Consider the following 16,375-nt stretch of genomic DNA (forward strand, 5'->3'; position numbering starts at 1 on the left):
ATTCGTGTTAGAATTATTAATCTTACTTTTTCAGTCATATTTAATAATATATGTCTACAGGAAAGACGGCTACCAATATATATATATATATATATATATATATATATATATATATATATATATATATATATATATATATATATAGATATATATATATATATATATATATATATATATATATATATATATATATATATATATATATATATATATATATATATATATATATATGTCGTACCTAATAGCCAGAACTCACTTCTCAGCCTACTATGCAAGGCCCAATTTGCCTAATAAGCCAAGTTTTCATGAATTAATTGTTTTTCGACTACCTAACCTACCTAACCTAACCTAACCTAACTTTTTCGGCTACCTAACCCAACCTAACCTATAAAGATAGGTTAGGTTAGGTTAGGCAGGGTTGGTTAGGTTCGGCCATATTTCTACGTTAATTTTAACTCCAATAATAAAAAATTGATCTCATACATAATGAAATCGGTAGCTTTATTATTTCATAAGAAAAAAATTAGAGAAAATATAATAATTCATGAAAACTTGGCTTATTAGGCAAATCGGGCCTTGCATAGTAGGCTGAGAAGTGCGTTCTGGCTACTAGGTACGACATATATATATATATATATATATATATATATATGTCGTACCTAGTAGCCAGAACTCACTTCTCAGCCTACTATTCAAGGCCCGATTTGCCTAATAAGCCAAGTTTTCCTGAATTAATATATTTACTATAATTTTTTTCTTATGAAATGATAAAGCAACCCTTTTCTCTATTTATGAGGTAAATTTTTTTTATTGGAGTTAAAATTAACGTAGATATATGACCGAACCTAACCAACCCTACCTAACCTAACCTAACCTATATTTATAGGTAAGGTTAGGTTAGGTAGCCAAAAAAAGCTAGGTTAGGTTAGGTTAGGTAGGTTAGGTAGACGAAAAAACATTAATTCATGAAAACTTGGCTTATTAGGCAAATCGGGCCTTGCATAGTAGGCTGAGAAGTGAGTTCTGGCTACTAGGTACGACATATATATATATATATATATATATATATATATATATATATATATATATATATATATATATATATATGGGAAGAGATCAACTATCGCTGTATCGCTGTATCTATCGATGATTTCTGTGTAAACAACACAGAAATCATCGATAGATACAGCGATAGCAGGCGGCTTGATATATATATATATATATATATATATATATATATATATATATATATATATATATATATATATATATATATATATATATATATATGTCGTACCTAATAGCCAGAACGCACTTATCAGCCTACTATTCAAGGCCCGATTTGTCTAATAAGCCAAGTTTTCATGAATTAATGTTTTTTCGACTACCTAACCTACCTAACCTAACCTAACCTAGCTTTTTTTGGCTACCTAACCTAACCTTACCTATAAATATAGGTAAGGTTAGGTTAGGTAGGGTTGGTTAGGTTCGGTCATATATCTACGTTAATTTTAACTCCAATAAAAAAAAACTGACCTCATACATAGAGAAAAGGGTTGCTTTATCATTTCATAAGAAAAAAATTATAGTAAATATATTAATTCTGGAAAACTTGGCTTATTAGGCAAATCGGGCCTTGAATAGTAGGCTGAGAAGTGAGTTCTGGCTACTAGGTACGACATATATATATATATATATATATATATATATATATATATATATATATATATATATATATATATATATATATATATATATATATATATATATATATATGTCGTACGAGTAGCCAGAACGCACATCTCAGCCTACTATGCAAGGCCCGATTTGCCTAATAAGCCAGGTTTTCATGAATTAATTGTTTTTCGACTACCTAACCTACCTAACCTAACCTAACCTAGCTTTTTCGGCTACACACACATATATATATATATATATATATATATATATATATATATATATATATATATATATATATATATATATATATATATATATATATATATATATATAGATATATATATATATGTATATATATATATATATATATATATATATATATATATATATATATATATATATATATATATATATATATATATATATATATATATATATTATTAAATATGACCGAAAAAGTAAGATTAATAATTCTAACACGAATTTTCTCAATCTTTCGTACATTTCTTTTCACTGTTGGAGGTAAATCAAAAATCAATTCTCCAAAATTCATTTTTATTTCTAGTCTGACGCGACACGAGCGCGTTTCGTAAAACTTATTACATTTTCAAGGACTTTAGTTTACAAATACACAACTGAATAGAACTTACGCATCTCCGATTTTATATCTACATTTTAGTGAGTTACATTTTCTAGATGTAACAGTCATGGAAAAGAGCGGAGGTTTCCACACTGCAGTCTACACTAAGGAAACGAACATAGGAATGTGCCTAAATGCCAACAGCGACTGCCCAGACAGGTTCAAGAGGAGTGTTGTTAACGCATATGTCGACCGTGCTCTCAGCCACAGCTCAGAATGGAAGCAAGTTGACGAAGAACTCTGTAGGGTAAGGCAGGTCCTAGTCAACAACGGCTTCTCCAATGGTTTCGTGGAAGACATCATAAGAAGGAAAGTGAAACGCCATGCAACCTCTGAAGAGACAACTAACACAACACCTATACCCCCTATTAGACTATTTTACAGGAACTTCTTTTCCACAGCTCATAAAACGGAGGAAAGGGTCCTGAAAGATATTGTTAATAGAAACGTTATCCCTACAGACAAAAATCAGAGGATACAACTGACGATTTACTATAAAACCAGAAAAACGGCCAGCCTACTCATGAGAAACTCTCCAGACACAAAGCAGAACGCTTTAAAAGAGACTAACGTCGTCTATGCCTTCAAATGCCCTCTTGGGGACTGTAAGCTCCAAAAAACCCAGTATATAGGCAAGACAACAACATCTCTTTCTAGGCGTTTAACGATGCATAAGCAACAGGGCTCCATTAAGGAACATATAATCTCTTCCCACAACCAAACCATCGCTAGAGAAATCCTAGTAAACAACACAGAAATCATCGATAGATACAGCGATAGCAGGCGGCTTGACGTTTGCGAGGCACTACACATCAAGAAGTCAACACCAGCAATCAACAGCCAATTAATGCACAACTATATTCTACCCACCTCAAGACTCCGCTCCAATATAGAATCATCAAGAAATATGGACCAATAGGCTTTCTACAAACACTTCCATTCAATACCCATTGTTTCGTGTTCTGTCTTGTGTTGATGAAATTAATACCCTATTAATGCCACCTCTTGTTCTGTCTTGTGTTGATGAAATTAATACCCTATTAATGCCACCTCACCCCTTCCACCTCACTAAAATGTAGATATAAAATCGGAGATGCGTAAGTTCTATTCAGTTGTGTATTTGTAAACTAAAGTCTTTGAAAATGTAATAAGTTTTACGAAACGCGCTCGTGTCGCGTCAGACTAGAAATAAAAATGCATTTTGGAGAATTGATTTTTGATTTACCTCCAACAGTGAAAAGAAATGTACGAAAGATTGAGAAAATTCGTGTTAGAATTATTAATCTTACTTTTTCGGTCATATTTAATAATATATGTCTACAGGAAAGACTGCTACCAATATATATATATATATATATACGTCGTACCTAGTAGCCAGAACGCACTTCTATGCCTACTATGCATGGCCCGATTTGCCTAATAAGCCAAGTTTTCATGAATTAATTGTTTTTCGACTACCTAACCTACCTAACCTAACCTAACCTAACTTTTTCGGCTACCTAACCAAACCTAACCTATAAAGATAGGTTAGGTTAGGTTAAGTAGGGTTGGTTAGGTTCGGTCATATATCTACGTTAATTTTAACTCCAATAAAAAAAAAATTGACCTCATACATAATGAAATGGGTAGCTTTATCATTTCATAAGAAAAAAATTAGAAAAAATATATTAATTCAGGAAAACTTGGCTTATTAGGCAAATCGGGCCATGCATAGTAGGCCAAAAAGTGAGTTCTGGCTACTAGGTACGACATATATATATATATATATATATATATATATATATATATATATATATATATATATATATATATATATATATATATATATATATATATATATATATATATATATATATCAATCGACCATTCAAAATCGATGTTATTCTGTTTGCCTAAGACTAGAACACACTCTCATACCAACCTCACGTAAAAGGATATCCACCTAAAATTAGATAGAACAAGAACTTCAGAATTACACTGATACTGGGTATAGGAACGCATCACCAGGAAGAAAAGAACTATGATGACAAAGTGTTAGTTATTTTCACAGATTTTTCATTTATGTATATTTCCTATTATTATTTCAATTATTGCCATGATTCTTATAATGATTTTCTTATAATTGCAATTGATGAGAAATTAGAATAATTTCTGGGTGAAGTTCTTGTTCTTTATAATATTGGGTACAATGCAGTCAATTTTTTTTCAAATGCCCCTGTTTATTAATGAGGCCTACTCATTATCTGATTATAGAACCCATGCTTTTATATCTTGGTTAAAAACAAAAATGCACATTGAATGGGGCGTGTCATCCAAGATTCACTGTTATTATGTTTGCAGATATGTTAAGAACTTCTCAAACTATGGCTTCTTTCTCATTAGTTCCATTAGATAAAGGAGAAACTAAAATGGATATGGTTACAATAATTATTAACAACTTGAAATTCTATGTTTTGGAAATTTCCCATGACAATTTTTTGTTAGACGGAAAAATTAATATATTTCTTGGAAATTAATTGACGATCTATTATGAAATTAGTAAGCATAATAATGCCCAATGTGAATATTATAAAAAACTTTTTAAGGATGAATATTTGACTTTAAAATATGTAATAAATTATGCTGAGAATTATGAGAGATTGATAACAGTAAGATTTACATGGTATAATAGTTCTGAATTGTTTATATGTACTCAGTGTGTAGGATTAGATCAGATAAGACCACATATGTTATTAGAAAACATATTTTCACTAATTCCATATCGTCATCTTCTTCATATTTTTTCAATAGTCTATAAAAGCTGGAGAAAGGTTATTCATATCTCTGTCTACATGCCGTACTACATTCATCGTCTTATATGGGATCCTCACACCTTTTTCCATAGTCTACTAAATGGTGAAGAAGGTGATGTGACTGTTCATAATTCATGCTATATCGTGGAACAACTGCATCGCAAATACAATATAGATACTGGAGGTCATTGTGCGAGAAGCATACTATACATGATGGAGAAGAAAAGGAAAACTGGTCGAGAATTGGTCAAGAAAAAGAAGATTCGAAATATATGAAATATTGAGAGCAATCACCCTCTATATACGGGGATACTAATGAACAAGAACCACGTGTGGTCCTTGGTAACAGCTATAGCTATGTTATCTCATAATATGGACGAAATTCTTTAATAGTTATTGGTTCTTCTTTGGGTGTAACTCTGTGTAAATAGTAGCAGTAACTGCTCTATATACGGGGATACTAATGAACAAGAACCACGTGTGGTCCTTGGTAACAGCTATAGCTATGTTATCTCATAATATGGACGAAATTCTTTAATAGTTATTGGTTCTTCTTTGGGTGTAACTCTGTGTAAATAGTAGCAGTAACTGCTCGGCTTAAACTTGGTTATAAGTGTCACTGGGAATTTTCATTAGCTGTTGATGTAGGCCTAACTATATATAAACTGTCAACAAAAATATTCGCTCACCTTCCGTCACTATGTGATTGTGTGCGAAAAAATACGTGTATTCAGAGACAATTCTTAAATAACGGTTCAAGAGATGTGTAAATATTTCACTCAAATGGATCTGCTATCAGAACTTTTAGTCAAATATTTCCATAGTTTACTAACCGAAGTAGTAGTAACTGATTAAGGTACAATAACGAAAGGGAAAGTAAAACACGCTTTAAACCCCAAATAACTAAGGGAAGAAAAAAGAAGATACATAGATCACATCTAAAAGTTGAAATCCAAGAGAGATACATAAAGTCCACTCCACCCCTGTGACGTCGGATTTAAATTTTAAGACTCGCAAACTCACGTTAAAAAGAACTACAAGCAACCATACCAATTAGTGTGTGCAGGCCCCCTCTATCATCACCTACTTAACCAATGGCGTCTTTAAACAGTAAGTAAGCGAATGTAATGAAACGTGTTACTAGTACTAATTTCATTCACCTGGGCCGTATAGTTCTCGAACCATACTCCTTTTTTTGTACTTTTTGCTTCAAATGATTTAACTAAAAATAGATTAATTGGATACATAAGATGTAACTTTTAAAATATTCAATAAATGATGAGGGTTCAAACTAGTCCCAGTTTCCGTTTCCCAGCCTAAAAAAAGCAAGCAAGGTCGTCATTCAACCGACGAGTCCAAGTGATTGGACTAATTTAAACATATTGACAATTAAAACATATAACATAAGAAAGTTAATTAAATATTTGGATAACATATTATATAATTTTACGCATATGAAACATTTACTATAATATTTTCAAGCATCACCGCCGTTAGCAACACCATCATTCACATAACTCATACGACATACTTAAGTGACTCCATTATATAAAACGCTGATATTAATCTTATACACTATATCGTCCTGTATGTTTCAAACCACTTTATTGCTGTCGAACTTCATTTTTCTCATATGCACTAAAAATAATAAACCAACAAATGGATATACAAGTGTAATCGCAAAGGAACAGCTGAATTTCCTTACAGTTAGTAACATTGTGAAATGAATGAATGAAAAATTGGTGTCAGATTTTGTTTTAAAGACCATATAAATATTGAATAATAACATATAATATATTGTTGCTACTATGTGGATGTTATATGTTCTGTTTTTTGTCTAATTTACTTGTGTTTTTATCAAATTTTTAAATAAATTACCATTGAAAACTGATCTAATATTGCACACTGAGCAAAAAATATTCAGAACTATTATAATATGTAAATCTTACTGCTACTATTCCCACATAATTCTCTGCACAATTTATTACATATCTTAGAACCAAATATTAAGGGGTTAAGGTTTTTACAATATACACATTGGGCATTATTATGCATATAAATGTTACCTTATATCGCCAATTGTCGTTAAGACATGCATTAATTGTTGGTTCTTTTAAAAAAGTTACCAGATGGATTTTCCAAGTTGTTAATGATTGCTATAACCATATCAATTTCATAACTATAATCGAACTAATGAGAATGAAGGCATAGTTTGAGGTAACATTAAATCTTGGATGATATACCTCAATAAATGTACATTTTGTTTTAACCAAGTTATAAAAGCATGGGTTCTATGTATATTGATTGAGTAGACCCTTTAATGTTCCGGATCAATAAACTGAGGGTATTTTGAAAAATCAACTGCACTATGTCAAAAATTATAAAGAACAATAACATCATCCACAAATTGTTCAAATTTCTCATCTATTGATAGTTATGATAAAATTATTGAAAGAATCATTGCAAAAATTAATAACAGGAACATAAATGAAATTTTTTAAAAAGCTAACACTTTGTCTTATCCCCCTATTCTCCTCTCCTTAAAATAAGGGGATGTCATCTCTGCCATTAGTAGAAAGCATATTTCTGTTTGTCTGTTAGAGAGTCTGTAAAAGCCGCTTACATGCCGTTTCGTACCTTTATCATTGAGTTATGAGGAACTTTCTTCCCTAGTCCACCTCTTTGTGAAGATGGTGACATATCTAGGAACATCAGACAGACATCTAGAAGACATCACATATCTAGGAACAACAGTTTTATCAAATACAATATAACTGATAGAACAGTGTATGAAAGGAGTTTTAAACATGATTCAGAAAAGATTAAAAACTGGACGAGATTGACCAAATGATTAATCATTTTCATAATCATCTTCTATATACTTAAACTACAAACGCGGTGCCACTCAAAACCTAATGTGTGGCTCCTTGTAACAACTAGTTATACAATCTCTTGATTCAGATGAAATTCTAAATTGCTACAGGTTCTTTCGGGATATATCCTACATCAACAATTATGGTTATGCTGCTATTTTTCTTTTTTGTTCACAACATATCATCTTTCTTCGAAGATGTATATCTCTCTCTGGGTTTGATAGAAACTGTATGTACTTTGCCACCACCACGTTAAGGCCTAATGCATTTCATTTGTCAACTATTTTAAGATGAATACTGCACTCTGAGAGAATATAATTTCTCAACTCGAACAAATACCTTGTGACAGGCCCTTCTGATCAATCACGTTCCACGGGCTGGTGAAACAATGTGGTTAAAGACGGAAAAAGAAAAAAATAATTTCTTGAACTTCAATTGGCTATATTTAGTAATAATGTCCAATGTGTTTATAGTAACAAACATTTAAAGGGTGAACGTTAATAAAGCTTTAGGTATAATTTCTTCTTTTGAATCAAATGGATGATATTAATGAAAGTGTAGAGCTGATATGGTGAGGATTAATAACTTGGTTATCATTACATCATCACCTGGGTGGGTGTGTAATATATAAAGATTATCATTCCCATTTACAGTTTGAATAATATAATACAAAATGGCTGTACAATACACAAACATTTTAAGTGGTTAGTAAATAAAAAATTATGCTTAAGAGTAAAAATTTAATCTCTCATAAGTCAAGTTATAAATATTTATAGGGTGGATGTTTTACCATGTCTAGGTTATCATCTATCAAACATTTTCAAATGCTTATAACTGTCTTTGAAACTGGATGGAATACTTTTTCCACAAGATATTTGATAAATATTTGGGGGATCATAAGTAATGCATATATAAGGTTCCATCAGAACCTAAATATAATCTCAGTAAATACAGCTCATTTGAAAATACACCGACTTATTCTCATGTTCCATTCGCCCGGTGACAGTACAGTTTTCTAGAAGTTCATCAACACAATTTTTTTCTACATCAATATAAAAATCATTATCCGGCAATAGTTTACAACATTTCCAAGGAAACCCTAATTTATACCACACGTTATCTTCATTGAGACCTGGTAAGGAATATATTAAAAAGTAATAGTTTAGAGTCATAAAACACACCTTAAATTTAGGAGCTTCAAAAATGAGGGCGTCGCCTTCATTACCATCGCGGAGTACGCTTTTAAAGTTAGGATGGATATGAATCTTTTTTCCTTCTTCATTTTGAAAAACAATTAAATGTGGAATAAATGGTTCTATTATAGTATAAAGGATTATGTGTACATTTGATAATGGTATACATTATTCAAATTATAGTAATAAAGAAAAAAATAAGTTGACAATATATTTGGGGTGAATCAGCTAAGAAAAGTATTTGAAAGTATATACTGGCGAAAAACCTTTTCCCTAATTAATTATATATATATAAATATTATCACAACCACCATTACAACTTATAAAATGAAATTCTTATATAAGGATGGCTGTATTATGTTTTAAGAAAAAATAATAACTTACCACTTTAGTAATACTTCAGTAGAATTCTTGGTGAGGGTTGGGTAACTGTCTGTGCAGACATCCTCACGCGCTTATATATGGACCACTTCCAACCTTATAAAGTCCGACATCCGGTCCTAATAACACGAAGACTAAAACTGTGGTTTATTGGTTTTCAGATCATGTTAACATATAACAGAGTCTGAGAGATCCTTCATGTATAAAGGATAAAGAACAAGGGGTGTTGATCCCTGTTCCGTGTACTAGAGTTCTTCGCCAGCGCGAAGGGTTGTGACCTTGCTTAGTACTCAGGTTTCGACTTCCACTCCAGTTCGACAGTAAAAGGGGGCAATTTTTTCTACTGTCTCACCACCTACTTGAACAGATAGAACTCGGCATGTTATATGAAATGGCTAATGTATATGCATGTTTTGATTGGCGGTTCAATCCTCTCAAAAAGTCTCACCTGTCAACCTTCAATCGGCTGATGCAGGTCGTCAATTTGTATTAGGGATAGTGAGAGAGATGCAGCCTAACCCTTGTTGTTGTTATCCCACAGTCACGAGTACTCCTCCTATTTCTGACTACGAGACCTACTCGTCCATCCTCAGCGACTGCAGTAGCAGCAATGCCTCATCTTTAAGACTTCACTAAACTGGATCAATTCTTACACCAGATGGTACCACAGGGGCAGGAACTGGAGGTGAAGCAACTACAAGAGGCCGACTGTACCTGGAAATACTCAGCTTAGTATGCAAGATCGGATTTGCCTAATAGGCAGAGTAATTCAAATTATTTCCTTCAAATTTAACATGAAAGTAAATATAAATAATTAGTTAATTTTCAGATTTATTATAATATAATATAGTAATGGAACCTATTTCTTGTCGTTCCTGTCTTTTAGATGCCCAGCGTTCTAAGTATTCTAAATTATCATATATATTATTATATACCATTGAAAACTGATCTAATATTGCACACTGAGTAGTACATATTCAGAACTATTTTTACATGTAAATCCTACAGCTACTATTTCCATAGAATTTTTTACATATTTTTGAGCCAAATATTGACCCTTTAAAAGGTTTATACAATATACATGCATTGGACATTATTATGCATATTAATGTCACCATATATCGCCAATTGATTTTTAAGAACTATATTAAATTTTATTTCTTAAAAAAAGTTATCATGGTATTTCCAAAACATCGAATGTCAAGTTGTTAGGGATTGCTGAAACAATATAAACAATTTTATATCCTCTAATATAATCGAACTAATGAGAAAGAAGGCATAGTACGAAAAGTTGTTAACATATCTGTAAACATAATAACAGTGAATCTTGGATGATACTCCCCATAAACTGTACATTTTGTTTTTAACCAAGTTATAAAATCACGAGTTCTATGCTCAGATATTGAATAGGCCGTTTCATGGGCCTCATTAATAAACGGAAGGTATTTTGAAAAAACTTCATCCAGAATTTGTTCTAAATTTCTCATCTTTGCAATTATAAGAAAATCATTAAAAGAATAATTGCAACAATTATTATAATAACAGTAGCGGTACATATTTAAAAAAAATATGAGAAAATAAACAAACTTTTCTTCACAACTCTTTATTCTTCCTGGTGATAAAGTTCAATATTTACAGGAACTGATCTATAAGAATTTATGATGTTACTCTGTCTTATACGGAATACGTTGTCCAGCATACATATTGATTCATCTCACTTAGCACTAGTAGATATACAATAATTATGGAATTGTAACAGTGGTTCTCTTCATTGGATAACACGTTTCTAAATGTGATTATTGAAATCTCTTTTCATTTCCTCCAACTATCCCCTTCACTGACTATATAATCTGGCATAAGCACCAAAATATCATAAGAAAAAGAATCACCAATTGAAACTAAACGAACATCATTTGGTGGTAATTGTAAAGTGGTGATGTGGATGTTGACTGCGAATCAACAATTAAGTATCGTAAATTTTAATGCCACCTTATCATCTTCAGAGCTACTCCGACTATATCCACTCTGGTAACATACTCTACGCATATCGTTTCACTTGCACGGGGAACGTGATTGATCGGACGGGCCTGTTCTCGGGCTGAAGATTGATATTTTCTATCAGACAGAGCGTAGCATGTACCTTATAATGATGAACATTAGAAAGAGCAAATTTCGAACAAAAAAGAAAAATAACCGCATAATTATATAATATATCCATAATTTGATGTGGTGTTTTTACTGCTAGATAAAAAATCACTGCAGTAGATCATAAGACACAATCGTCATACGTTTCGCTGAACCTACCATAAAATAACCTAATACTGGGTTTCATGAACAACTTTAGTTGCCATTCTTTGTCGTCATACAAACAATACTTTGGGTGTTGAATTCTCGCTTGATAAGTATATTCAGACCATTTTTTACCATATAACCATGTTTTAAAAGAAGTAGGATCTCTGGTTAATTCCCATTGTTTATTATCAAAAATCATATACCTAAAGTATTAATACCGATTGAAATATTGTTGCAATGTCAACATCCTTGTTTATTAGTTCCTATTCAAAAAATTTTAGAATTAAAAGTTATTGGTATTATGTTGTAAAAATGCCTACATTGTACCATTGATGGTGGTATATTTAAATGTAACTCCAGAGTAATGTCGAATCTATCGGCATAGAATAGATATATCATTTTTGATAATTCAGTCATATTTAATCGAAGACACAAAAGTTCTCCTTAGTCTTCTTAATTTTGATAGTGCCATGGTTATGTCATTGCAACTATATGAACTTGGGAAGAAGATGTTGATTACTTTTATATGTGTCAAATATTACGTTATTAATATGCACATGTGCCTCATATTTGTTGTATCTAGCTCCTTCAGTTATGTCTTAAAAAATAGCTACTGTTAGTTATTAATAGTCTTCACAATACACTACTTGCTGCTTAATCCCATATGTCGTTTATCTACAGGAAGCGAAATATACATACGGTACAAGGATTTCAGATATTTTATCCTTATAATAAGATGGTTTGCCAATTCATATAGTAGCTCGGTTTTATTACAGTCTTAAGATATAATGCTCCAGCGTGTGTCCCTGTCTTTGTCAAAACACTTTACACTTTACTTCATCTAGATCCCTATACAAACCGAACTGTCACAGATGCCTGTAGCAAAGTCTTAACCGGGCTTTGAGAACGTCTGTTAATCTGTAGATTTTGTTACATTTCACTGTAATGAACAATGGAGCTGCTAGTTCCAGTTGTTCTGCTTTTTTTTAACTCATCTGAGAGTAATAATACACCAAGAACTTTTAACGAATTTTTGTAGATATGAAGCAAAGTGAAATCGACACCAGTAATTCCATTTATCATCAAAGTATCCGTTCAAGATAAGAGGAGCCACCAATAAAATCAGCAGACTTCTAGATGTTGCACGGCTTAGACTCGGGTACAAATATCTCTGGGAATTTTCATTATCTGCTTATGTAGATCTAACCAAATGTTGGGTGTGTTAACTATTCGTACACCCTCCGTCACTATGTGATAGAGTGTAGAGGCAATTCTGTAACAAATGTTCAAGAGATGTGTAAAAATTATCTGTTGCAAGAAATTTTGACCAAATATTCCATCGACCACAGCCCACTGGATGGGGGCGGTGTGCCCGGTCTCGACCATATTGTTGATATCATAATGCGCATTAAATTTTTTAACTAGCTCATCAAGATTGTAACTTGCAATTTTTTTGCAATGTAACTAAATGAATTGGGGGATTCAATCGTTAGCTCATTATGTGCAACACTTTCCATTACGGCTCAGAGGAAGGATATGGGGTGCATAATAAATAAACTAAACATGGATAATGTGATTATATATCTTTACCTCTCCTAATATGGCTCCAATATCGTTTTTAAGGATTTTCTTAGATGAACACAACACTGGTGTCTTGGGAAAGCTATTGCGCACATTTAAAACTATATTATATAGTCCGTTTACGTTTTGATTTCAAACGATTTTCTCCAATAGAATACGTATACAGAAATATGTGTGATTATAAATAAGTGATTATATCTCTTTACCTCTCTCTTAATATAGCTACAATCGCGTTATAATGATATTCAGTAGATGGACACACAACATTACAGGAATTGGTATCTTGGCAAAGCTATTGAGCATACGATACTCACCAAACGTAAACTCGTTTCTGGCTGTGATTTCTGCTGGTTATAAGCTGAGGCGTGTGACGTCATCAGGTGCCAGCAACCTGCTTATTCGAAGGGCCACCCTACTCAGTCTCATATAATGATACCACCTATTTATTCCATTTTGAAATCAGTTTTTAACAGTTAGTTAGATCCTTTCCATGCGAGCAATTAGTTCATCGTATGAATTAAAAATCGGGCGAGCACATAGTTCAAGGTTTTTGCTATCATCTTATATCATGGTTGTTATACTGAATGCATATCTTACTGCATTATACCTTGAATTAATCCTCAAATTATGTTACATTGTACCTTTTATTTTTATTTTATATATTTATTTTTTACTGACATAAGTGGTATACAAAGTCCTGATTATTATATAAGTTTTGTAAAGGCAGTTCTTATGTTTATCAATCTGTGCATATGCCGCTGATGACCATCTCTTTGATGTGGGCTTCTGGGTGTTGCACAAATGGATGAATTCATAAGTGTTGCGAGCGGATCCGAAACGGTAAGCTAAACTTTCCTATCACTTGATAAGCAGATGAGTGGAGAAAATAAACCAATGAGAATTGTGCCTACAGTATAGGGTCTCTCAGAAATCCCTTATTACAGTAGTTAATTAACATAAATAAAATTGAACGCAGATGGAAACTTAATAACCAAATAAGTCACAAAGTTTTTTTTTTTGAGTAGTTAACATATTTCCAGTGAGATGGAAGAGGTAGACTCAATACGTCATTCCCAATATATTCATTCTGTTCACCTACTAAGTAACCATTAAGAGGTAGACCAAAGATCCTAAATTCAATCCCCACAATCATAACTACGTGATTACTTAGAAATGATTTGACACATTTTCTCTCCCCTAATGAACCTGTTCATTCAAATTTATAATAGGGTATGCTTTTAAAACTTATAAGAAATTTTTTACAAATGTAAACGAAAACGGTGTGATGCGGGGCACACTACTGCAAATAGAATATTAAACATACAGCATACCCAATTATAAACATACAGCATACCCAATTAATACGTTTATTACACACCAACCCATAACCAGTTGATTAAACCTGGTTGATAGAGGTGCCGCTTTTGACATGATCGGGAAGGTCATTCCGCATTCTGTCCCTTGATTTGCAGAGCATTTCAAATTTGGTTAAAACGCACTCTTGGAATATCAAATAGGTATTTGTTTCTAGTGTGGTGTCCATGGCTTCTGTTCCAACGTTTAAGGTCCGGATTGGCATTACAGTTCAAAGTTTTAAATATATATAAAGTACACCTGAAAAGATGTGTAGTAACTTAATATCGAGAAAACAATGCAATAAGGGCAACTCACTGTTTAAATCGCGCTGCCTTGTATGAAATTAGTTAACCTGCTATACGTCATATCAACCATGTAGAGTTGAGAAACCTTTATAAACCTTGTTGGTATACTTATTATGTACATCATACGAAGTAAAAACCCAGGCAGATAAATAGTTTAAATCAACATATGACATTAATCACTTTCTAAAAAGAGTTAAATTTGAATAAATAATCATCCTACTCTATATGAAAGTGGATGAGTATGACTCTTGACAGGTGGAAGAAGTGTGCTGAGCAGAGGGCAAACAGGCAAATGCTTCCATCAAGTTCGTGGACCATCTGACTACTTGGAGAAGTCACCTTGAGGGGAAAGGTATGTGTGTTTGTACCATAGCGACTTGTTGCTACCTGTTGTTACAGGAAACTGATTTGTGGTGTGAATAAGGGTTGTGCAAAGCTCTTTGGGTTGGTCTTTGACCCACATGTGCTGATTATTCCATATGATTTACCTTTGAATGCTCCTTATCCTACTCGGTTCTTTTCATAACGTATCAACAATTTTGTAAACTACATCTTAATGATTTGAGTAGTTTTTTCACATGATTTGCTTATGATGTATAAAGAATGTGACATAATCTATATAAATATTCGTTTGTTTGTAAATGTTCGTTTGTTCAAAATCACTAATCTCCAAAAGTTCTTCACCGATTGCTTTGAAATTTTCACACAACGTTCCATTCGCATCCGAGCAAGTTTTTATATACACACTATATAGATGTCACGTCTGTGACAGAAAAAAATGCATTTTTGAAAAACAGTTTTTTTTTCATGCAAGGGAAATCTTTGAAACCACTTTACCTATTGCTTTGAAATTTTGACACAACATTGCATTCGAAAAGGCGCGTGTTTTTATATACCTACTATATACATGCCTCACCTGTGACAGGAAAAAAACATTTTTTTTAAACAGCGCCATCCGTTGGACGTAAGAGCAATACAAGCTGTAATCTCCAAAAGTTCTTTACCGATTGTTTTGAAATTTTGAAACAAAGTTTCATTCGAATACGTGCATGTTTTTATATACCTACTATATAGATATCACACCTGTGACAGGTAAAAACATGCATATTTTTTTTTAAACAGTGCCATCTGTTGCATGTAATAGTAACACTTGCTATACTAAATATGTTACGATACCATTTCAATGTTTTTGATTGCATTGATAAAATTGAATTTTCCTAGATTTCGATTTATTTTTATTTTCATTTAATAATGTTGTGTGACATTGCATTGGAACTGAGCT

This window comes from Procambarus clarkii, chromosome 32, assembly GCF_040958095.1.
Source record: "Procambarus clarkii isolate CNS0578487 chromosome 32, FALCON_Pclarkii_2.0, whole genome shotgun sequence".
Classification (NCBI taxonomy): domain Eukaryota; kingdom Metazoa; phylum Arthropoda; class Malacostraca; order Decapoda; family Cambaridae; genus Procambarus; species Procambarus clarkii.